This window comes from Danio rerio, chromosome 12 (assembly GCF_049306965.1).
Source record: "Danio rerio strain Tuebingen ecotype United States chromosome 12, GRCz12tu, whole genome shotgun sequence".
NCBI lineage: Eukaryota > Metazoa > Chordata > Actinopteri > Cypriniformes > Danionidae > Danio > Danio rerio.
Genome location: NC_133187.1, coordinates 45,640,785 through 45,667,500, shown reverse-complemented (window position 1 = coordinate 45,667,500; position 26,716 = coordinate 45,640,785). Strand labels below are relative to the sequence as shown.

General features: G+C 33.7%; 1 protein-coding gene across 4 annotated transcripts in view; it reads left to right on the top strand.

Moving 5' to 3' along the window:
* Positions 1 to 26,716, top strand: part of ptprea (protein tyrosine phosphatase receptor type Ea) — a 197,129-nt gene that overhangs the window by 95,346 nt on the left and 75,067 nt on the right. For all 4 annotated transcript variants that reach the window (XM_073918874.1, XM_003199651.7, XM_021480417.3 and 1 more), the window contains exon 2: positions 3,006 to 3,221. The gene's annotated coding sequence lies outside the window, so the exon portion shown is untranslated. The remainder of the gene's footprint in view (positions 1 to 3,005; positions 3,222 to 26,716) is intronic.

Genomic DNA, 26,716 nt, shown 5'->3' with positions numbered 1-26,716 from the left:
ATTGATGCAGATTTATTTATTAATATAGCTTTTATCTGTAATGCAGAATTCAAGTTAAGGTCATGGATTTTGTATAGTTCACCGTAGCTCAGTGGTTAGCACTGTCACCTCACAGCAAGAAGGTCACTGGTTTGAGTCCCAGCTGGGTCAGCTGGCATTTCTGTGTGGAGTTTGCATGTTCTCCCCGTGTTGATGAGGGTTTCCTCCGGTGCTCCGGTTTCCCCCACAGTCCAAACACATGCGCTCTGGGTGAAATGGATGAACTTAAATGGCTGTAGTGTATATGTGTGTTTGTGAATGAGTGTGTATGGATGTTTCCCAGTGATGGGTTGCGGCTGGAAGGGAATCTGCTGTGTAAAACACGTGCTGGATAAGTTGGCGGTGCATTCCGCTGTGGTAAACCCTGATAAATAAGGGGACTGATGAATGAATGCATAATAATAATTTAAAAAAAAACAAAAATGATTATATATCAATACAAAACAAAATTTATATTTGCTTAAATGTGTGTGTGTGTGTGTCTGTGCTTTTGTGTGCACATCTTTGTTTGTGTGTGTGTGTGCTGAAATGCAGAAAAAATATTTTGTAAAGTGAAGTTTCATAGTTTCCCAGAGATGGGTTGTGGCTGGAAGGGCATTTGCTGCGTAAAAACTTGCTGGATAAGTTGGCGGTTCATTTTGCAGTGGCGACCCCGGATTAATAAAGGGACTAAGCCGACAAGAAAATGAATGAATGAATGAATAAAGTTTCATTGTGACTTTAGGAGTTTGATAAAAAATAAATAAATTATAATAAATTTAAAAAAAACGTGAAAACAAGTGACAAAACGTGACTTGTATGTTTAACTTATTTAGTCTGGTTGCTAGGCTTGATGACCCCCATAGCAACAGCTTAAAAATGCACAAGTGTTTTTTTTCCAGGTGTATAAAGAACGTAATTGAACCACTGAATTGAACCCTTTCTGCGTGTCTAGGTTGATGTTGATAGTGCTATTTAAAAAAAAAAAAGTGGATTAAATTATTGATGCCAACATTTCAATGATCGTTGGATATTGATGGGGATGTGTCTCCTCCGTCCACCCTAAATCTACGCCACTGGTATAAATTGTGCTTTATCTGCGCTGTCTGTTCCTCCTCCTCCTCCTAAATCTTCCTCCCTCTGCTCTGGATCTTCCTGTATGTCGTCTTATATTCGATCAGATTATTCTGCACACTGAAGTCATCTCTGTGTTCAGATACTGAGAGCTGGTTGCATTTTAAAGACATCATTGATTCTGATGGCTGGATTGAATTAAAGGCCGGAGGGGTGGAGATGGTAAATATATTCTCTCCCAAATGAAACAGCAGCAGTCTGAGCTCCATAGCAATGAGGCGAGAAGCTGATTGACTGTTTAACAGGAGACAATTTGAGGGAGTCATTAATGGGGCAGTTCATGAGAAGAATGAAAATGTGCTGTTCATTTGCTTTTAGATAAAGATGTTCATTCATTCATTCACACATTCATTTATTCATTCCAGCATTCATTCACTCATTCATTTGTGCATTCATTCATTAATTCATTGGTGTTCGTTCATTCGTTCGTTCGTTCGTTCATTCATTCATTCATTCATTCATTCATTCATTCATGCAATCATGCATTTATTAATTTATTCCAACATTCATTAATTAATTAATCAATTAATTAATTCATTCCAACATTCATTCATTCGTGCATTCACTCGTGCATTTATTCATGAATTCATTTATTCATTCATTCAGTCATGCATTTATTCATTCATTCCAACATTTATTCATTCATGCATTTATTCATTTGTGCATTCATTCATTAATTCATTCATGTGTTCATTCATTTGTGCATTTCATTCATTCATTTAATTATTCATTTATTCATGCATTTATTCATTCCAACATTCTTTCATGCATGCATTCACTCATGCCTTCATTCATTTGTGCATTCATTCGTTAATGCATTATTGTTCATTCATTCATGCATTTATACATTCATTCGATAATTATTTTATTCCAACAATAATTCATTCCAACAGTCATGTATTCATTCATGCAATTATTCATTTGTGCATTCATTAATTCATTCATGTGTTCATTCATTCATTCATCCATTCATTCATCCATCCATTAATGTAAGCATTTATTCATTTCAACATTAATTTATTCATTCATTCATACTTGCATTCATTGATTCATTACAACATTCATTCATTCATTCATTCATGTATTTATTCAATCATTCATTTATTCATTTGTGCATTCATTCATTAATTTTTTTATGTTAATTCATTCATTCCAACATTCATTCATTCTCTCATGCATTTATTCATTTGTGGATTTATTCATTAATTTATTAATGTTAATTTATTCATTCATTCCAACATTCATTCATTAGTTTGTTCATTCATTCATTCATTCATGAATTTGTATGTATTTGTATGTAATAATTGTAAACTGTATTATCTATATCAACCAATCATTTTCTTGATAACTGTGCTACGTTTATGCTTCTCAGATAAATTGTGAACAATTTAAACATATTAAGATAATTAAAACTTCAATTCATTCATTCATTCATTCATTCATTTATTTCCTTTGTTTTATGCATTGCTTTATGCATTTATTTATGCACGTTTATGCATTTAGATTTGTTTTTATTTAACCCAGCATTTATTTGTGCATCAATCTATTTATTCATCTATTCACTCATGTTTGCATTTCTTCTTTGTTTGTGTATAGGTCAGTTCATGCATTTATGCATCAATAAAGCATTTATTAATGCACATGTGCTTTTATTCAATTATGCATTGGTTTATGCATTTGTTTCCACATTTAATCATGCACTTATTTGTCCGTGCATTTATTTATTTATTTTATAGCTGAAGCTTCATGTCAGGGCCCTTATCGCCTTGACATGGTTCAATTTGTGATAACGGCCTACTTGCATAATTACCTGAGCAAACATCTGATCTCAGTCTCTCTTGTTTCCTCTGCAGGTATATCAGGGATGCTGCTTTGAGCTCCTGGATTCCTGATGCATCTGTTCTTTCTGCGGATCTGTGGAATTGGTAGATAGACAGACACACACAAATAGAGAGAACAAGGAGTGTGAGACAGTTCTCAGACTGAAGAAGAGATGTGACGGTTGGATTCCTCCTACTCTCCGGCAACAATGGGCCTCCAAATCATACACTGAAACATCAGCGCTCACGGTAGGTCAAAATATTCCCTTACATAATGTTTTTCCCTTCATTACCAAGGTTAGCCTTTTGCACCAAAATCAAATATGAAATGGCTTAATTCAACATTTTCCAACCTCTCACACTTAATCACCTCAATTATCAATTATCAATTATCACCTTTTTGTGTGTAGTGTTGCTCTTTGAAAACATATTTTAATTGAATATAAGTATATAATATACTATAAGAATATAATATAAGTCCCATTAGACCCGATTTTTATGATGAAAACACACTGATATATGTTTTAAAAAAGCTGTCACCAGGATATATTTTAAGTTATTTATCAAATGTTGAATTTAAAAATTTGAATATACAGTTTTTGTGAATTGTATTTAATTATTTATTTATTCATGTTTATATGTTTGTTTGTGTATCGTTCTTATCATGTAATGTTTTTTATTGATATTGATTTTGACCATGGAGCAGCAATAAGTTGCTGATATGGCAGTAATTGCATACATACATGCAGGGCTTTACATTAACACCCACCAAATGCGGGTAGATTTTACCTTTAGTGGGTTAAGCCTGGTTTATACTTCTGCGTCAAGTGACCGGCGTAACCCACGGCGCATGCAATGCGCGTGGCTGTGCATTTATACTTTTCTGTCTCTGTTGGTCCGCATTAACACTTCCGAAACACTAGTTGGCAGTGAGGTGTTAAAGTTCCTTTGTGTCGAGCTTCTTTGCTGGTGTTTTGTTTTTTATGAACGCTTCCTGAATGTACAAGTGGCTCAAACTCGCTCATTTTGAGACAGGAACCAGCGGACGTGCAACAACTTTAACTGAGGTAAACACAAAACCCAAAACATTTGACCAAAGTTATACAGTTTAAAAGCAAAGCTAAAAAAATACCAAGGAAATGTGTGTGAACTTTTGACTGTCTAGAAATTAATTAATAAATAAATAAATAAATAAATTCTCTCAATATTCTGGCATTTAGCAAATGTAAATCCTTTAGGTAATCCTAATGGACCTAAAAAAGTAAACGTTTAGTATGATTTACCATCAGACATTTAAAATAAATGGTTATGGTCCTTTTTTTTAGAGTGTATGTAAACGTCTGCTTTCAACTGTACATCTCTGCAATGACTCCAATAACTTATTAAAGTCATCTGGAATGGCAAAGAAAGCGTTCCTTGCAGGACTCACAGATATCATCAAGATTCTTTGGATTCACCTTCAATGCCTCCTCCTTCATCTTACCCCAGACATGCTCAACAATGTTTATTCTGGTGACTGGGCTGGCCAATCTTGACCTCCCTTGCTTTCAGGAACTTTGATGTGGAGGCTAAAGTATGAGAAGGAGCGCTATCCTGCTGAAAAATTTGCCCTCTCCTCTGGTATTAGATAATTCTTAAGAAAAAATCTACCTTTTGCTATTTTACTTACAACTGGGATCGACAACAAGTCTTTTTTCAGGTAGTGTGTATATGGTAATGAGCATTTGATTTCACCCAATTGTGACAGATTTTCTTATTCTGATCAATGAAAGTAGAGTGAAGTATCAAGATATCAGGGTTAGAGCAACTGAATCTCTATTTAGCTATATATATATATATATATATATATATATATATATATATATATATATATATATATATATATATATATATTTATTATAATATAAATAATATATATATATATATATATATCGTTATTTTTACATTTTTTATTTATGCTTGTATTTATTTATTTATTAATTCATATCATTATTTGTTTATGTATTTATTTATATATTTATTTATGTATTTATTAATGAATTTATCTATTTACTTATTCATGTATTTATTTCATTATTTAATTATTTATGTATTTATTTATTTAATTATTTATATCATTATATATTTATGTGTTTGTTTATTTATTTATTTATATGTTTTCTTTAATTATGTATATATTTATTTATTTATTTTTACCTAGAAGAGATAAAACTTTTTTAGTTTGTTAAGGCAGCATATCATTATTTATTTATTTATGTATTTATGTATTTATTTATTTATTTATTTAATTAATTGTTTTTCATTTATGCTTGTATTTATTTATTTATTTATTTATTTATGGGTTATTTATTTACTTATTCATGTATTTTTTATTTATTAATTTATTTAATAATTTATATCATTATATATTTTTGTGCTTATTTATTTATTTATTTATTTATTTATTTATTTATTTATTTAGTTATTTATTTATGTATTTATTTATTCATTTATTTTTACCTAAAACAGATAAACCTGTAGTTTTTCAAGCAGTTTTGGCTACTGTAAGACTTTTTTCTTACATGTAGAAAGACTTTTTTCTTACATTTTTTCTTAAATGCCTGCGGTTGTGATTTCCTACAGTTTGTGCTTGTTAGACTTTTTAGAAACTCAAACCGGTTAAGAAAAAGTGGAGAATGAGAAAATGATGATAGAATTGTGTGTTTTTGGGTGAACTGTCCCTTTAAGGCAATATTTGTCATTCAGGACAAAACAAAATCTCTATTATAAGTTTATTTTGTAATCATTTTCCCCCTGAAAAAGCGAGTCTATAAATGCTCATTTTCAGACATTATAAATGATATTATCTAATATTACGCAGCCACACAAACACACTATAATTAATGTTTTTTAAAATCTAATTTCACTCAGACTATTTGAGCGTGGAGCATCTGACCTGTCGGGTTAATGTTCATTTCATTTTTCACACAGTTCTTGATTGTTCATCATATTCTGTGCGGCTCTACAAGCTGCATGTTCAGCAGCGTCTCGCTCTCAGATCCTCTCCGCGTCTGCAGGATTATTCTCAGGGTTTTTCTTGTTCGTCTTGTGTTCTCGTTGTTCTTCTTTTTTTTTTGTTCTGCTTCACTTGAAATGCTGTTCTCCTAATCAGTGCTGTTTCCAACACTCCGCAGAGGCTGGAAGACATGGACACACTACAGCAGGAGTGTGTTCACATATATGTCTGTGCGTTTTTGTGTGAGCGCATCAGTGTGTGCTGGTGAGTTTGTGAGTGATTGAGTGTGTGAGAGAGTTTGTTTGTGCAATGAGTGAGTTTGAGAGAGTGTATATGTGTAATGAGTATGCTTGCATGTGTGTTTGTATGTCTGTGTGTACGTGAGTGAGTGTGCAAGTGTGGGTGGAAGTCAGTGTGTGTGAGAGAGAGTATGTCTGTGTTGCGTCCAGGACTTGTTGAAGGATGTGTGTGTGTTTGTGAGTGTTTGAGAGTGTATGTGTGTGCAATGAGTGTGTGTTAGAGAATGTGTGTGTGTGTGTGTGAGAACACATGCTGTCCTCCATCTGCCGACTGCAGGTTATTCCCTTTCTTGTGCAGCCAGTTTTCCTGCCCAAGTCTGACACACACTTCTTAACCTTTGGATAAGATTCATACAGTCTCAGACACACACACACACACATGCATGCACACACATAGGATTTCTGATTTTTTTTCTTTGTATATTTTTTGTTGATATTTCTACAGTGCCATTGAAATGTTTTTTTAATGTTCTTGAAAGAAGTTTTTGTGTTTGTTTGGTGTAAAAATATAAATTATTTATTATTATTCCTCTTATAACGATCTTCTATTCGTATATATCATTCATTCATTTATTTTCTTGTCGGCTTAGTCCCTTAATTAATCCGGGGTCGCCACAGCAGAATGAACCGCCAACTTATCCAGCAAGTTTCCAGCGAATGCCCTTCCAGGCACAACCCATCTGTGGGAAACATCCACACACACATTCACACACACTCATACACTACGGACAATTTAGCCTACCCAATTCACCTGTACCGCATGTCTTTGGACTGTGGGGGAAACCCGGAGCACCCGGAAGGAAACCCACGCGAAGGCAGGGAGAACATGCAAACTCCACACAGAAACGCCAACTGTGCCGAGGTTCGAACCAGCGACCTTCTTGCAGTAAGGCGAGAGCACTACCTACTGCGCCACTGCCTCGCCCGTATACAGTATATCATAATGCAGTTTATTCCTGTGATGCAAAGCTGAGTTTTCAGCATCATTACTCTAGTTTTTTGTGTCAGATGATCATACAGGATCTCACACTTTGGACTCAAATAAAAATAAATAAACAATAAAATAATAAAACCAATCAAATAATATAAAAATGCTAATTAAATGTCTACTTAAAATTTAAAGGTCATAATTATTCATAATACTTAAAATACGAAATAATAAATAATTGTCACTTGTTGAAACAAATATATTTAAAAATAAAGTGAATGCTTATTCTGATGTGTACAAGTATACACTCACCGGCCACTTTATTAGGTACACCTGACTTTTACTGGGTTGGACCCCCTTTTGCCTTCAGAACTGCCTTAATCCTTTGTGGCGTAGAGATTTTGCTCCGTATTGACATGATAGCATCACGCAGTTGCTGCAGATTTGTCGGCTGCACATCCATGATTTGAATCTCCTGTTCCACCACATCTCAAAGGTGCTCTATTGGATTGAGTTCTGGTGACTCTGGAGGCCATTTGAGTACAGTGAACTCATTGTCATGTTTAAGAAACCAGTCTGAGATGATTTGTGCTTTATGACATGGTGTGTTATCCTGCTGGAAGTAGCCATCAGAAGATGAGTACACTGTGGTCATAAAGGGATGGACATGGTCAGCAACAATACTCAGGTAGGCTGTGGTGTTGACATGATGCTCAATTGGTACTAATGGGCCCAAAGTGTGCAAAGACAAAATCCCCCACAGCATTACACCACCACCACCAGCCTGAACCATTGATACAACCCAGGATGGATCTATGCTTTCATGTTGTTGACGCCAAATTCTGACCCGACCATCCGGATGTTGCAGCAGAAATCAAGCCTCATTAGTCCAGGCAATGTTTTTCCAATTTCATATTATCCAGTTTTGGTGAGCCTGTGTGAAATGTAGCTTCAGTTTCCTGCTCTTAGCTGACAGGAGTGGCACCCAGTGTGGTCTTCTGCTGCTGTAGCCCATCTTCCTCAATGTTTGATGTGTTGTGCATTCAGAGATGCTCTTCTGCATTCCTCGGTTGTAACGAGTGCTTATTTGAGTTACTGTTGCCTTTCTGCCCACAGAACTGCCGCTCACTGGATATTTGTTTCTGACCATTCTCTGTAAACCCTAGAGATGGTTGTGCATGAAAATCCTAGTAGATCAAGAGTTTCTGAAATACTCAGACCAACCCGTCTTGCATCAACTATCATGACAAATAATGCACAAAAAATTGGTAGCACTTAAGTTTAACTTTTAGTTTACTCATGGCTTATTACATTCTTGTAATTAAGATTTTAACTGTTTATTCGCACTTGATAGCACTTGAATTATGATCTTATTTTATGTCCATAATCTTACACATTACATAAATTACCAAACTAATTATTAAGAAGCAGCTAATAAGTTGTTTATTGAGCTAAAAGTCTTAGTTAATGGTTTGTTAATAGCGTGATTTCTACATTAAAGTTTAGCCAAATATAACTGATTCACTTCACACTCATTTACTGTTTTTGCTACAAAACAGTTAATTGGGCAAATAAAAGCGCATTATGACCATTGCGATGTTTACGACATTGCTTGATTTTGATATTGTCAGCAAAATCCCAGTGAATCAGACACACATTCATGAACTCTCATATAAACAGAGTAACAAATGCTCGTTAAGCTGTGTTTATGTGGCCTGTGTGTCCGCTGTAAATGCCAAGCGGATGGACCGAAGTGTTGTTCATCTCTCAGGCTGGAGCAGATTGTTCTTCTGATTGGCCTTCATTCATTCATTCCCTGTGACATTTACAAGAGCCCTGCTGCTCTCGTCTGTCCCTGCATTATTAAAAAGGAAAATTCATGTACTCGCATAAATATCATGGCTGAATGAGGACCAAAACTGACTGAAATACACCTGAAAATTCAGTTTGATGGTGTGTTATGAAACAAGTGTTTTGCAGGCATATAAGGTAGCTTTTTAAAGGTAACGTGTTGCATAGTCACAGATAACAAGTTTTCTTTCTGCCCTTGATCCCACTTCTGACACCAAAATGTGACGTATTGAACCCAGAGTGCCACTACGAGGCGAGGGACGCCAGACTCCAGCACAGAGTCAGGTTACCTGGCGAGCGAGCGTGCTGTGGCAGAGCCGTGAACAGATTTTTTGTAAGTGGACACTTGTATACAGTGGTTACGTTTAGATTTTTTTCTTTGATTGTTATATATATATATATATATATATATATATATATATATATATATATATATATATATTAATGTGTGTGTGTGTGTGTGTGTGTGTGTGTGTGTGTGTGTGTGTATATAAATGTGTATGTATATATATATATATATATATATATATATATATATATATATATATAAATATATATATATATATATGTATATATATATATATATATATATATATGTATATGTGTGTATGTGTATATATATATATCTATATATATATATAGATAGATAGATAGATAGATAGATAGATAGATAGATAGATAGATAGATAGATAGATAGATAGATAGATAGATCGATAGATAGATAGATAGATAGATAGATAGATAGATAGATTTTTTTCTTTGATTGTTATATATATATATATATATATATATATATATATATTAATGTGTGTGTGTGTGTGTGTGTGTGTGTGTGTGTGTGTGTGTGTGTGTGTGTGTGTGTGTGTGTATAAATGTGTATATAGATAGATAGATAGATAGATAGATAGATAGATAGATAGATAGATAGATAGATAGATAGATAGATAGATAGATAGATAGATAGATAGATAGATAGATATAAAGAGTTTTTTTGCAAAACGAGATATATCCATTTTGAAAAATGTTGGTTATTTGACGTTATTATTTAAGACATCAACAGTCAATTTCATTCACAATTCTTGTACATGAAACTATTACTTGAGCTCAGTGAAGGCCAGGAACACCATATTTTCAAATCCAGCATATTTTTTATTTAACTTTACATCCATAAATAGTTCATAAATAAGTCAAAAACCAGGCCAAAATGCAACATGTTTATCCTAACATTGTCAAACATCTTAAATTGGGTAAAAAAAAAAAACTATACATCATACATATATGAAACAATATATACAAATATTAATTAATAATTATAAGATTCTGAGTTAGATTTGGCCAGAATGTACACAATATAACCTTTTATTATTAAGGTAATTTTGGGGATTATTTCCGGCAGCTGGGGTGCCAAAAAAAAAAAAAAACTCTGTAAAAAAAAACGGCCGTTAAATTACAGAAATTTACTGTAAAATAGCAGAGGTTGAATTACAGAAATTTACTGTAAAATAGCAGAGGTTGAATTACAGACATTTACTGTAAAATAGCAGAGGTTGAATTACAGAAATTTACCAAAAATTCAATTTTAAGGAAATTTCTGTAATTTCATGTTTGTTATTTTAAGATAAATTTCTGTAATTTAACAGCCATTATTTTACATTTTTTCCCTAGCTCCCAGAATATATATATATATATATATATATATATATATATATATATATATATATATATATATATATAATTTATTTATTTGTAAATTTTTCAACACATTTCTAAACAGTAGTTTTAATAACTCATTTCTAATAACTGATTTATTTTCTCTTTGCCATGATGACAGTAAATAATATTTGACTAGATATTTTTCAAGACACTTATATTCAGCTTAAAGAGACATTTAAAGGCTTAACTAGGTTAATCAGGTTAACTAGGCAGGTTAGGGTAATTAGGCAAGTTATTGTATAACGATGGTTTGTTCTGTAGACTATCGAAAAAATATATTGCCTAAAGGGGCTAAAAATATTGACCTTAAAATGTTTTTTAAAAAATTTAAAACTGCTTTTATTTTAGCCGAAATAAAACAAATAAGACTTTCTCCAACAGAAAAAATATTATCAGACACACTGTGAACATTTATTTGCTCTTTTAAACATCATTTGTGAAATATTTAAAAAACAATATATTTACAGAATATAATTTTAAGAGTTTCCACTTAGATATGCTTAGCATTTATAGCTGGTTTGGCATGCTGTCCCCGGGAGAGAACCCTGAGCCCTGAGATACTTGAGCTCAAGGCTTCTGTCCGGTCAATAAGCATAAGGGGATCTGAGATCAGGTAGATCTCGAGAGCTCCCCCTTAGAAAAGGGAGGAAAAGGAGGAGATGAGGTGGAAGGGGGATTCTTCCAAAACGAAGTTAGAGCAGTAGGGACAAAACGATCGTTTTTTTTAGTAAGCTTGGATCACTCTGATTGGGTTATTACTGATTTCAGACGAGAAGCCAGCCGTGCTCAATCATATCACGTCCTCCTCTCAAAATTAGTTTGTGAAGCTTCACTTATTTAAAAACTAAAAACATCGAGAAACTTTTCTGTGTTGTTTGGTAAATTAACTTAAGTTTTTTAAATTAAGATTTTAATGCATTACGTCCCATTTTCTTCAGAGTTAGGAGTTGTACATCTATGGTGCTTTTTTTCTATCGTTTGCAGAGCTTAATTGTTCATCCTCATTCACTTTTATATACAAACTCAAATAAAAAAAGAAGTTATATGCGTTTTTAACTTGATTCCATGAGACAGATAAGGCTGTGCTTTCTGATTTTCATTATAGAGACGTCTCTCATTTCTCTCGATGATCGTTTAAGTCTCTTCATTTCCTGCTCCGTCTCGACTCGCGGCCAATCAAAGCTAGGATTGCCCTCCTCTGCTTCCCTGCATGGATTTCATGTCTCATTAATAAAACACCAGCACACACACAGACCTGTGCACACACTCACAATGGGACGTCTGATTTAATGGAGTGTGTCAAAATGTATTTCGGTTTACTTCTCTGTGTGTGTGTTTGCCCTGTACTCTGCACAGATTTACATTCTTTTAAATTAATCAGTCATGGGTAGGGCGGGGCTTACTGTATATGGAGAGCTGGATTGCCTTTAAGTCAAGTCATTTCACACGACGGCCATCTTTGAAACACCTCTCTGGCATTATGTCTGAATGGGGAAACATTAAATTCTCCAAAATTGTTTGCTAAGCTTACGATTACATCACATATCAGGTATCACCAATGAAATTAATTAGGGTTTGTTTCTAAACATTCAAATTAAACATAATCAGGAACTAAAAAGGAACTAAATCACGACACCAACCTCATTTTTAGCCATTCGACACACTATCATCAAAGACTATAGAATACACAAGATGTGTATCATTTTGAATGCGGAAAAGTGTAACGATAAAATTGTGAATGAAGCCCCGCCTACTAGTACAGGAGCCAATCATTAATCACTATAGACTGATGATTCTCTGGGGGAGAAGCTCAGACCAGACATGTACTTTTACGACAGTTTTGTGGTTAACAAACACACTGAATCTCTGCAAATACTTGCTTTACAGGCATAAAAAAAAAAAAAAAAAAAATATATATATATATATATATATATATATATATATATATATATATATATATATATATATATATATATATATAAATGTAATGTAATGTGTGTATTTATGTAGCGCATTTATCAAATATGGCCATACACCCAAATCGCTTCACAATCATGAGGAGGTTTCTCCACACAACCACCAGTGTGCAGCATCCACTTGGATGATGCGACGGCAGCCACATGACAACGCCGCCAGTGCGCTCACCACACACTAGCAGCCAATTGGAGGTGATAGAGCCAATTCGGTGGATGGGGATGATTTGGAAGCCATGATGGTTAAAGGTTCAGGACACCCTGGAGAACTTTTTTTTTTATATTAACAGATTTGTGTGTGTTGAGCATCAGTTAAGACAATGTTGGCACCTGTCAGCTTTAATTGTGGGAAAAAATTGGATAATTTTGAGCTTTTGTCAGCTAATTTCAGCTTCCGGGTTTAAAATGATTTTTGGGGCGGGATCAAAATCGGCAACGTAGAGCAGTACTGCAAGTGCAATGATGACGCGTCGGTTTCTCATTATTATTCATAGCGGAGTTTTCTTATCCTATGAGAAGAGCCGGCTGTTTAATTATTCATCAGACCTGCCAGAGTCAAGCCCGCGCTGTGAGACACAGACCGACAGTTCATGAAGCCTCATATGCGTTTGTTTCCATGATCCACGGGGTTTGTTGCATGTTTTCCCCCGCGATCTTGTCAGGGCCGATCATACAGCAAAGCTGCGTGTGCTGCTAGAACATATAACAAATGTAGCGGGGCATTAAATTACTGTTCATTTCTTTGCCTTTTAACTTTGTGAACTATAAACTCATGCGTCTCCTCTCACGGTTTGTCTCATTTTGTGAGCTAACTGACAACAACAGTTGTTCGCTTAAGTTCTCCCCTGCTGGCTACGCCCACTCCTGCCCGATGCTCGCGGAGCTCCACGCCCATTAATCATGTATCTTTTGAAAAAATTCTGAAGTAGACTTTAACCAAAAGTGGGGGGTGTCATGGCCCTTTAAGGGATTGAGGGACTCTGACCAGGACACTGGGGTTACACCCCTACTCTTTACCAGAAGTTTCATGGGATTTTCAACGACCACAGAGAGTCAGGACCTCCGTTTAACACCTCATCTGAAATGACCAAATGTCAGTATAGGGTCCCCTTCACTGTAAGTCCTAATGCCCTTTACTGGGGCATTAGGACTCACACAGACCACAGGTTTAGCGCCCCTGCTGGCATCTCTAACACCACTTCCAACAGCTACCTACCTTTCCTATATGGTCTCCCATACAGGTACTGACCCTGCTTAGCTTCAGTGAGTAACCGGTCTTGGGCTGCAGGGTGATATGGCTGTAAATAAAATTTAATTTAATGTAAAAAATGTTTTGGAGCTTAAATTGTACTTTTTCTTCAATAAGCTTTTCATCTAATTTAATTTTCTATATTATTATTATTTCAAATGTATTTTATATACAATATATGTATTGGTGTTAATTGGTCAGAGTGGCCATGCTCTTAATCTGTGATGTCACCAGTCATGTGACCTGTCCTGCAGGGAGGAAAGATACAAACACTCAGGCTGAAGGGGCTCAGATCAGTGGCCTCTTGTTATGAGAGCAAGATTGTGTGTGTTTGTGTGTGTGTGAGTTATCAGGACAATAGTACTCAGTGTAAATCCCACACAGCGCAGATTGTTATAGTTTTTTTTCTCACAGGGCAAACGGAGCGAGAAATAGCCTTATGCAACCTTAATCAACAGCATGGCACAGGCGGTCTGCTGCCACACAGACAGTCTGTCAGGTGGAGGGACAGGCATCTGGAAACCCTCAGAGGAGATGTAAAGGAGTGAGAATGAGCTGAACCCGCTGCGTCATGCCATGATAAAAGCTGAAGCTGAGGCTGAGTCTGTGGCAGCAGTTATAATATGTTAATAATTATGTAAATAAGTAAGTAAAAATATATATTTAGGGGTTATATTAAGAATATTTTTTTTATTTTGGAGTTATAATTTGTTTTAAAAATATTAAATATTAATAATGTGAATATGAAAATATATAATTTATAAAAAAATTATATATATATATATATATATATATATATATATATATATATATATATATATATATATATATATATATATATATATATATATATATTAAGGCAATATAAAAAATATGTGCATTAGTGCACAGCATAAATGAGTACACCCCCTTTAAAAAAAATTATATTTTGTAAAATGTAATTTTTAGTGAATATAGCCAATATATTTAGTTGTTTTGCATTTGTTAAATAGTTTTATCTTTAGTAAAATAATATTCTGATCACCTTACATGTATAGGGCTCAAAATATAATGCATTTAAATTCAAGTAAGTGAAAAAACTGAACAAACTTCATAATGTCAACCACGTCTTATACTTTGATTCTCTTGATTTTTCCTCTTATTAAAATTAAATTTCATATTTTTCCCCCTGGGTATCAGTCATCGATAAGCTCCCAGCTATGTATGTGTGTAATCAAAGGAGAACCGGAACAGGTGTGTTTATGTGATGCCTGAAGGGAGTTGTAGTTCAAATGGTGACAGAATTGTAGTCCAGGTAATGATGCGTGTTTTCCAGCCATCTGCAAAGCCTCGATTGCTGGTGATTGTGACAATTTCAGTACTTGTGTTGCTAATGATAATAATTTATTATTATTTATTATGTCATTTTTTGCAGTATTTACATATGTACTTAATTATTTTTATTAATATTGATATAATTGTTTAATTGAACTTTTTTTTTTTACTATTTTTATTCTGCTAGGTTCAAAGAGACTAAACGTTTCTGTGAGTTTTGTGCCATGATATAGAAAAATAAAACATAATTGCTTGTATAAATAAATAAATAAATAAATAAATAAATAAATAAATAAATAAATGAGTGGATGGATGGATGGATGGATGGATGGATGGATGGATGGATGGATGGATGGATGGATGGATGGATGGATAGATAGATAGATAGATAGATAGATAGATAGATAGATAGATAGATAGATAGATAGATAGATAGATAGATAGATAGATAGATAGATAGATAGATAGATAGATAGATTAATAAATACATAAGTAAATAATGATAGATAGATAGATAGATAGATAGATAGATAGATAGATAGATAGATAGATAGATAGATAGATAGATAGATAGATAGATAGATAGAGAAGTAAATAAAGGGATAGATAGATAGATAGATAGATAGATCGTTGCATCCCTATTGACGATATCAATGCATAACACAAAAGGCCTTTTCTACAAACACATCCAGATGTTTTCGGCTGCCCGTGCCACTGGCATATATTACACTCACGCTCTGCGCAGCCGCTGCAGCTTGTGCTGCATTGAACAGACGCACATTACTTCATAACTATAGCGACCATTTTTAGACTGAACTAAATTTATTTTGATGTCTTGGTCATACTATTTTAGAGGGTCGAAACAAATTGCCTCGGGGGCCTGCTGCCCTGCTGTAGGTTATTGGATGCCCCAGGCTCACATGAAACATTTAAAAGGGCCGTTAAATGCCTTTTTTCTTTGTTTTGTAGTAACATTGTCAAGACATGTTGATACCAAAAAACTATTTATTTAGAAGTATGAGACTATTTTCAAAGGTTTTTTGACGCACTCGTTAGAACACACTGTTTGAATGGGCGTGGCTTATTGTAGGCTCTGAAGTAAACGCCCACTAGTCTGATTGGCTAACAGTTTTGTATATTTAAAGTCCTCTGAAATAAAAGTTCTTTTGTGTTTCTGTATCATTGTCATAGACTTCATGCTGTTTAAATGGGCGTGGCTAATTGTAGACTCTGAAGTAAACGCCCACTAGTCTGATTGGCAGTTTTGCATGTATAAAGTATGGTGGCTGAGAGAGCTTAAAGGTTCAGGACACCCTGGAGAACTTTTTTTTTATATTAACAGATTTGTGTGTGTTGAGCATCAGTTAAGACAATGTTAGCACCTGTCAGCTTTAATTGTGGGGAAAACTGGATAATTTCGAGCTTTTGTCAGCTAATTTCAGCTTCCGAGTTTAAAATGATTTTTGGGGCGGGATCAAAATCGGCGACATAGCACAGTACTGCAAGTGCAATGATGACGCGTCGGTTTCTCATTATTATTCATAGCGGAGTTTTTTAACCTATGAGAAGAGCCGGCTGTTTAATTATTCATGAGAGCACGTGCACTCCGAAGGCAGACCTGCCAGTTTCAAGCAAGCTGTGAGACACAGACCAAAGGCACGCAGTAGCCGTTCATGAAGGCTCGTATGTGTTTGTTTCCATGATCCACGGGGTTTGTTGCATGTTTTATCCCCGCGATTTTGTCAGGGCCGATCATACAGCAAAGCTGTGTGTGTGTGCTGCAAGCATTTTTGTCGGGAGAGCAGCACGCGAATTAGAGAATGGCGGACGTTGACTTTTATCAGGAGTTCGTTCACATTCAGACACATCGCCGTGCTGCTGTGTTTGCCTAAATCCTCCAGATTACCAGCAGGGCTAATGGTTAAAATAGACAGGTCAGGAGACCTGCTGCACTGAGTCTGCATTCAGATCTATAATAGACCCGGGGATCGAGGGAGAATCCTCATTTATAGTGTTTACATGAACACACTTATCTTTATAATGATATAAATTATGGTTATGTGTATAAGAAATTACAAATAACAAATGTAGCAGGGCATTAAATTACTGTTTATTTCTTTGCATTTTAACGTTGTAAACTATAAACTCATGCGTCTCAGGGTTTGTGTCTCATTTTGTGAGCTAACCGTCAACAACAGTTGTTCGCTCCCCTTCTCCCCTGGTGGCCACGCCCACTCCTGCCCTATGCTCGCAGAGCTCCACGCCCATTTATCATGCATCTTTTGAAAAAATTCTAAAGTAGACTTTAACTGAAAGTGGGGGTGTCATGGCCCTTTAACGTGCTGCAATTTAAGACAACACGTGCGTTTAAAAAATACGCCAGCAGATTAAGAAAAGATCTATATCTGTACCTAGATCTATATCACACGCGCTGCAAATCTTCACAACCCAAACACTCCAAAAAAATGCACTGCTTTTTTTACACAACACAAACAAATGAATAAAACCTGCTTAACATCTTAACATTGTTATTGATTATTCATCTCCCTGCTGGTGGGAAGAGAGCAAAGCCAGTATTGATACTAACCAAAACCAAGATTGTATCATTTTAAATATTTCATTAGCGATATTTATCAGTATATTCATATTTTTGACAAAACTACGACTGCTCGAAAACCTTTGATAAAACAGTGACCTCCTATATATCATAAGATCAAGCAAATCTTGGTGTCTGATTGAATGTTGTGTTGTTGTTTGCTGGTGGCTGTGGGTTTGTGCAGTCTGATTGGGTGAGTCGCTGAGGTCTCTTAAATGGGTCAAAACCCACATGGCAGATGGAGAAAACCGAGCAATAAAGAGCATACAGTACACTGCTCCTCTTATATCATCTGAGTAATGAGACTGAAGGATAAAACAGGATATTAATGAAAACTCAGAAGGAACAAGCAAGTTAAATCGTGATCTAAAAGGATTGTTAAAGAGAAAATGAAGCTCTGGGGGCCGTTTTTAATGTGGTCCCTCAGGGTTTGCTTTGTTGGAGATTTCCCTGAATTAGAGGATCTGCCCCCGTCAGGTCACATACGACTCACTGAGCTCCTACAGACCCGCCTGTCTGATTCACAGAGACAGCAGCATTGCAGCACGCTGTAAGAAATGCACTCCTGCAAAGTTCATATAGACTTAGCAGATGGTTGCTATGTTTTGCTATTAAGAAAATGAAGCCTTTTCATCATTTTTTTTTTTTTTTACTTCTTTCAGTAAAAACCCCAGCAAACAATAATTTTTAATTCAGAAATTATGAAGATAAAATAAATGCGTATTATAATATAAAATTAAAATATATAAAAAGATAATGGTTATAATTATTGTTAAATTTATTTATATATATATATAGTTAAAGTCAGAATTATTAGCCCCCTTTTGATTTTTTTTCAATTTTAAATATTTCCCAAATGATGTTTGACAGAGCAAGGAAATTTTTACAGTATGTCTAATAATATTTCTTCTTCTGGAGAAAGTCTTATTTGTTTTATTTTGGCTAGAATAAAAGCAGTTTTGAATTTTTTTAATTGAATTTTTTGGGACAAAATTATTAGCCCCTTTAAGCTATATTTTTTTTCTATAGTCTACAGAACAAACCATCGTTATAGAATAACTTGCCTAATTACCCTAACCTGCCTAGTTCACCTTATTAACCTATTTAAGCCTTTAAATGTCACTTTAAGCTGTATAGAAATGTCTTGAAAAATTATCAAGTAAAATAATATTTACTGTCATCATGGCAAAGTTAAAATAAATCAGTTATTAGAAATAGGTTTTTAAAATTATTATACTTAGAAATGTGCTGAAACAATCTTTCCTCCATTAAACAGAAATTTGGGAAAAAATAAAGAGGGGCGCTAATAATTCAAGGGGGCTAATAATTATATATAATAATAATAATAATAATATGTCTCGTTAGACTTTCTCATTGACCGTCATTTTGACGGAGAGGGTTGTAAAATTTCCATCATAACTTATTATTGATCGTTATTTCATTTGCAGACTTTCTGATCTCTTTTTTCATTCATATTTTAAAAATGAACTTGCACAAAGAGCACATAGGCTAAATTATTCATTTATTTATTTGACAAATGAACAATAACTCCTATCTGCCTTAACTCATATCTTCCTCCTGCGTCGACCTGAGCTGGGTGCTTGCCTGTGCTTAATCAAACCCATCAAAGGAGACTGCGGGGGCATCCCTCTGAGTCCTGTAGTGCTCACAACGCACTCCAACACACCCCAGATAGCAAAATACACTCGGGCCAGTTCTGGCTAGATTCTCAGAGAATGTGCGCTGTGGCCTGGAGCTGGCGCGATTAGTCTTCATATACCTTTATATAAACCTTTTTGGTAATACATTGGTACTTGATACATGGTATTACAACAATTTGAGTTGATATAACAGCAAACGCAGGCTATAATGTAAGCAGACAGTGTAGGCACTGCGTTTAACCTTTGAATAAAATGCAAGCGACATACAAATCCTATAACAAAAATAAACAAAGGACAAAATAAATAATAATAAATGTTTATTGATAGCAAGAAACGAATAATACTAAAAATGAATAAAGGATTTTGTAGTGAACAATTACATCAATATAAACAATAAACCTGACCTCCTTGGTAGCTGCCGCTTGGTTGGATCGTATTTTTGTCTGTTTGTTCTTTATCGTCCACTGCATCACTTCCTCATTTTTCAACTTTATTATTAATATCACAACTATTTGGCGGTGACAAAGAGGAGACAAAACAACGGCAATCGCCATCAGCTGGACAGGAGAGGGAATTACAGTTAGCTACAAATTACAATAGATCAACTTCAGCATAATCCGTCAAAATGACAGATCACCTTCAGATTTTTCCGTCACTGCTGAAAAACATCTGTCAATGACAGAAAATATTCGATTAACGCGACCTCTGATATATATACAGTTGAAGTCAGAATTATTAGCCCCCTTTAAATTTTTTTCTTCTTTTTAAAATATTTCCTTTTTTTTTATTAGAATATGCAAAAATCATACAAATACAAGAAAACGTCAACAAATAACAAATAAAAAGCAACGAAACAAAAACAAAACAAAAACAACAACAATATAGTCATGTACTGGTATGTGTGTGTGTGTGTGTGTGTGTGTGTGAGTGTGTGTATGCATGTAAAGGTAACTTGGTGGACAGGTCAGAGTACATACATAAGGAACAATAACAGTCAATAAATGAAGCAAGTGTCACAGATATAGATAACACGTATAGAAAGAAACCAGTCAGAGGTAGGGAGTAACAACAATGCTTATTAATGTACGATAGTAAAAATGAGAGTAAAAAGAAAGAAAGGACAACAGTAATAATAAATCACAAGTGCTACACAAACTACTACTACAAAAAGTTACTTATATTACAACTACTACTGCTTCTACTACAGCCACAACCACGACTACTACTACTACTACTACTACTACAAAGTCTACTAATACTGATACTACTACAACGACTACCACTACTGATACTACTATAGCGTTTGCTACAACTAATACAACAACGTCTACTGCTACTACTACTACTGCTACTACCACCACCACGATCACTTCTACTACATCTACATCAACAACATCTACTACTGATATTACTACACCAACAACGACTACTACTACTACTACTGTAACTACCACACCATTACTACTTCTGCTACTACTTACATGAACTACTACTTCAAAAATCTCTTTAACAATTACTCAATAACAATCGATACTATTACACTGTCTACTACTTCAACTACAACAACTACTACTACTACTACAACTACTACCGCTACAACTACAACAACTGCAACCTTAATAATGATAATGGTATAAATACTTGTAATAATGATAATGGAAAGATAACAGGACAAGTCAGAACAGTAATAATAATAATAATGATTTCAAAAAATAAAAGTAATACCATTTATGACAAAGGTGTCGAGGAGAGGGGAGGATGGGAAATCAGGGAGAAGACAAGTAATAATAATAATAATAATAATAATAACAAATAATAATAGTAGTAAGTAGTAAGTTGAAGGGGAGATAGAGGAAAAGAGAAAATAAACTAATGATAATAAACAAAAATTAATAAAATACTAATAATAAAAATAAATAAATAAAATAAAATAAAAAATAAAAACAGAAAAGGAAGGAGAGGAGTAGAAGAAAAAGAAAAGAAACAATTTTAAAAATATATTCTAAATGATGTTTAACAGAGCAAGGAAATTTTCACAGTATGTCTGATAATATTTTTTCTTCTAAAGAAAGTGTTATTTGTTTTATTTCACCAGGAATAAAAGCAGTTATAAATTTTTTAAACACCATTTTAGGGACAATTATTACTAACTATTAGCCCCTTTAAGCTATATATTTTTTTGATAATCTACAAAACAAACCACTGTTATACAATAACTTGCCTAATTACCCTAACCCTTGCCTAATTAACCTAATTAACCTAGTTAAGCCTTTAAATGTCACTTTAAGCTGTATAGAAGTGTCTTGAAAAATATCTAGAAAAAAATCTAGTAAAATATTATTTACAGTCTTCATGGCAAAGATAAAATAAATCAGTTATTAGAGATGAGTTATTAAAACTATTATGTTTAGAAATGTGCTGATTTTTTTTTCTCTCCGTTAAACAGAAATTGGGGAAAAAAATAAACAAGCGGTCTAATAATTCAGGGGGGCTAATAATTCTGACTTCAACTGTATTTATATATATATATATATATATATATATATATATATATATATATATATATATATATATATATATATATATATATATATATATATATTTTTTTTTTTTTTTTTTTTTATTTATTTATTTATTTCTTTTCCTTTATTGTGTTACACCTGGCTCAGGGATGTAACATAATAAGGGAGACGACAAGGAGAAGTATAATCAAAAAGAAGATTTATTTAACTCAATTTAAATTATATAATCAAAATATCAGTATCAGTATGTTCAATCAGTGTGAAATGCAAGAGTATGGATGTGGTAAATGTTGTCAGTGATAGTGTATGGATGCGAAACAGAGCATAATGCCCAAATAGGAGCGCGGCTCTGGCCAACTGCCAAGTGAAGGGACAGCGGCCCCGACAAACTCTCTGCCGGGGTTTAAATAAGGGCGCTGACCAGCATCAGGTGCGCTGAAGGCACGCCCCCAATCTAGAAATAAAAATCAACACACAGAAACACAACAACGCTGTCCTAACAATTGGCACAACAAACCACTGTTGTCCAATGACATACTTAACTTACCTAACCTAATTAATTAACATAGTTAAGTCTTAATATTGCACTTTACGCTGAAAAAAACCCCCCGTCTCGCACACACACACTCACTCACAAACTCTTATCTGTTGCTTTATGTGTTTTATTTTGCTTCGTTAGTACTTTATGTATTTTACCAGTCATCATTTAATGTAGACGAGCTCTTTATGTGTTAAATTCACACTGTCAACATTGGTAAAGTCACACTGTAATTCTGTGAAGCTCATGTTCACTTGAACTTCACAGGCTGATACGAGAAAGAAAAAAGTGCTAAAAACATCAGAAACATGCAGTTTGAGTGTGTATTTGAGTGACTAGCTTCCAAAGCTAACCCTGCTTTAAAGTATGCGACTCTCGTGGCGCACAACGTTCACACTTCTTCAGCTTTAAACCATTCTGTTTTAGTCTTGAACCAAAGCACATGCATTTTTCAGCTCACACACGTGCACTGACATGTTAAGTGTGCATGAAAACTGTGCACTTGAATCCGGACGTCTGCTACAGTATATCCGATTGACTTGTATATCTTCTCCAAATGGAAATGGCAAACTGTAAGTGTGTTTTTTTTTATTTGCATTCTCCTCAGGTGTGTTTTTCAGTAGAAACAGACGTGAGCCATTTGACCATAAGCTGCTGATGACAGTGTGTGTTGATGCTGTGTAATGATGTGTGTGTTTCTCATATAGTAAACAAATCCTGAAATCTGTATAATTACTGTACAGTCAACAGTCTACATGGAGACACTGTACAGGATATACAGGCTACACATTTGTTGACCTTAATGCATGATCATTTTTTTCTTGTTAGACATCACTAAAATCTAAATCTTATATTTGACATCATTTAAAGCATTCATTTAATTGCTATAAACATGGACAGAGAATACATGTTTATTAATGAAAATTAGAAAAGGTTAATGATAAGTTAAGTGAAAACAAATTATTGTTTAACAAAATTCATGTTAACTGATGTCTTAACATTAGCGAATGAGACCTCGTCATAGTGTTGCTTATGTATACCCAGAGGGGAGTACCATTTTGCTTTATAAATACTAAAATAAATATTCATTTTTATGTACATTGCTATTAGTGTCTAAATCTTAGACATGACCTATACTATATTTTACTTTACACTTAATAATAATAATAATAATATATAATAATAACATAGATATATGCAGTTATGTATTTATTTGCTTTTTTAGCTTATTTGATTACTTATTTAATGACATATTTACTTCATTACATAAATATTAAACTTTTTACTTGTTTTGCTTTAAACTTATTTACATAATTTTTAAATAATTGTATATAATTATTTACTTATTTAACTATTTATTTATTTACTTATTAAACTTTTTAAAACATATTTTTACTTCATTTATTTACTTTCTTTCTTGTTTACTCTTTTTTTTCTTCTTTATTTACTCATTTCCCTACTTATTAATTAATTAAATAATTTATTTGTTTATTTACTTGTTGAACATTTTATTTTATTAAAAACTTTTTTTACTTATTTACCTCTCTACTTCTTTATTAAATAACATATTTATTTAATTGCTTTTTAACTGCTTTACTTACTTATTTAAGGACATATTTACTTACTTAATTACATAACTATTTAATTATTTACTGTTAACTTATTTGATTACTTATTTATTTAATTGTCTATTTAGTTATTAACTTACTTATTTACATATTTATTTAGTTGTTTTCTTTTTTGTTTATTTACTCATTTACCTGTTTAATTATTTATTAATTTATTTATTTACCTACTTATTTATTCATTCATTTATTTATTTATTTACCTATTTATTTATTTAACTATTTATTTATTTACTTATTAAACTTTTTTAAAACTTCTTTAGTTATTTACTTATTTACTTCTTAGTTTATTTACTTATTTATTTTTTATTTTTTTACTTATTTAGTTGCTTATTTAATGACATATCTACTTAATTACATAATTATTTACTTTTTTAACTTTATTAATTACTTTTTTACATTATTATTTAATAATTTATTTCTATATTTATTTACCTGTTTATTTACATACATACTTGTTTTCTTCTTTATTTGTTTACTTTTTTATTCATTCATTTATTTGTACATCTTTTTATTCATTTACTTATTAAACTTTTTAAAAACATGTTTACTTGAATACTTCTTTATTTATTTACTTTTTTACCTATTTATTTTCTTACTTATTTATATATTTATTTACCTACCTATTTATTTATTTACTTATTAAACATTTAAAAAAATACTTATTTACTTATCTACTTATTTGTTTTTGTATTTATTTATTTATTTACAAAATCACTTACTTTTTTATATAAATGTTATTTAATTAAAAGAATATGTAAGTTTTTCATATTTGAAAGGGTGCACAAAATATCTAAATATTTATTGGTTAAAAAAAAATTTAAATGACCAAGTAATGACAATAAAACATTATTACAATTCAAAATATTGTAAAATATTGCACTGTATTTTGTATGCTAAATAAATCACATCAGCACTCCTCAGTCTAATATTTTGCATTCTACCCAGTAAATATTTTCATCGAAAGTAACTAAAATCCTCTTTTATTCCATCCCAATTGAAATCTCTGGATTCTTTATTATCATGCGCACTAGCTTTTTGTAGCTAGTCTCACTGTCGTCCGTCAGCCTTCAGGTGTGCTGTGTATTTGCTCAGACCCACATTCAACCCACACAAGAACAACTGCACATTTACTCTCTTCGGATTGCATAAGACAGCGATATCCTCATTTACAGAGAGCTTTTGTGTGGGCTGAAAAACCCCACGGCAGAGCGTCATTAATTCATGGTTAGCAGCTCTCTCTCTCTCTCAAACACGCACACAGATATGGTCTCACTTACCATTTAATCGGACGAGTGCATCCAGGGCAGTTTCCGGCACATGTTGGAGACGGGTTGATCTGCACATGTCTTGGATATAAAAGGAGGCTGTCTGCCAGTTTTACCCCATGACCTATTTACAATAATGACTCTGAAGTGCCCTACACGCTAGGGGCAAAGACTGAGCACTCCTGACCACCAGAGAGAAACCCGCATCACATGCTCCTGAGGAAGGGCATTCTGGGACACCACTGAAAAAAATGCGATTCCCCGCAATTCATTTATGTTGGGACAACATGACGTAATTAAGTTAGCTTATTAGTTTTTACAAATTTAAGTGGATTGAACATACAACAATTAGGTTATCTATAAAGAACTACTGAAGAACTGTGTTGTTTCAGCTCATTTTAAATATAATTAATAATCATTAATAAATACTTTATTGGGTTTTTAATTTTAGTTTTTTGAGGGTACAAATTACTTTTATTTATTATATATATATATATATATATATATGTGCAATATACACTCACCGGCCACTTTATTAGGTACACCTGTTTAACTGCTTGTTAATGCAAATTTCTAATCAGCTGATCATATGGCAGCAACTTATTGCATTTAGACATGGTCAAGACGATCTACTGCAGATCAAACCAAGCATCAGAAAGGAGAAGAAAGATGATTTAAGTGACTTTGAATGTGGCATGGTTGCTGGTGCTAGATGGGCTGGTCTGAGTATTTCAGAAACTGCTGATCTACTGGGATTTTTAAGCACAACCATCTCTAGGATTTACAAAGAATGGTCAGAAAAAGAGGAAATATCCAGTGAGCGGCAGTTCTGTGGGCGCAAATGCCTTGTTGATGCTAAAGTTCAGAGGAGAATGGCCAGACTGGTTCCAGCAGATAGAAAGGCTATACTGTAATTCAAATAATCACGAGGTCTGCAGAAGAGCATCTCTGAATGCACAATACGTCCAACCTTAAGGCAGATGGGCTACAGCAGCAGAAGACCACACCGAGTGCCAATCCTGTCAGGCAAGAACAGGAAATTGAGGCTACAACACACAGGCTCACCAAAATTAGACAATAGAGAATTGGAGAAATGTTGCCTGGACTGATGAGTCTCGATTTCTGCAGCATTTGGATGGTCGGGTCAGAATTTGGCGTCAACAATATGAAAGCGTGAATCCATTCTGCCTTGTGTCAACGGTTCAGGCTGC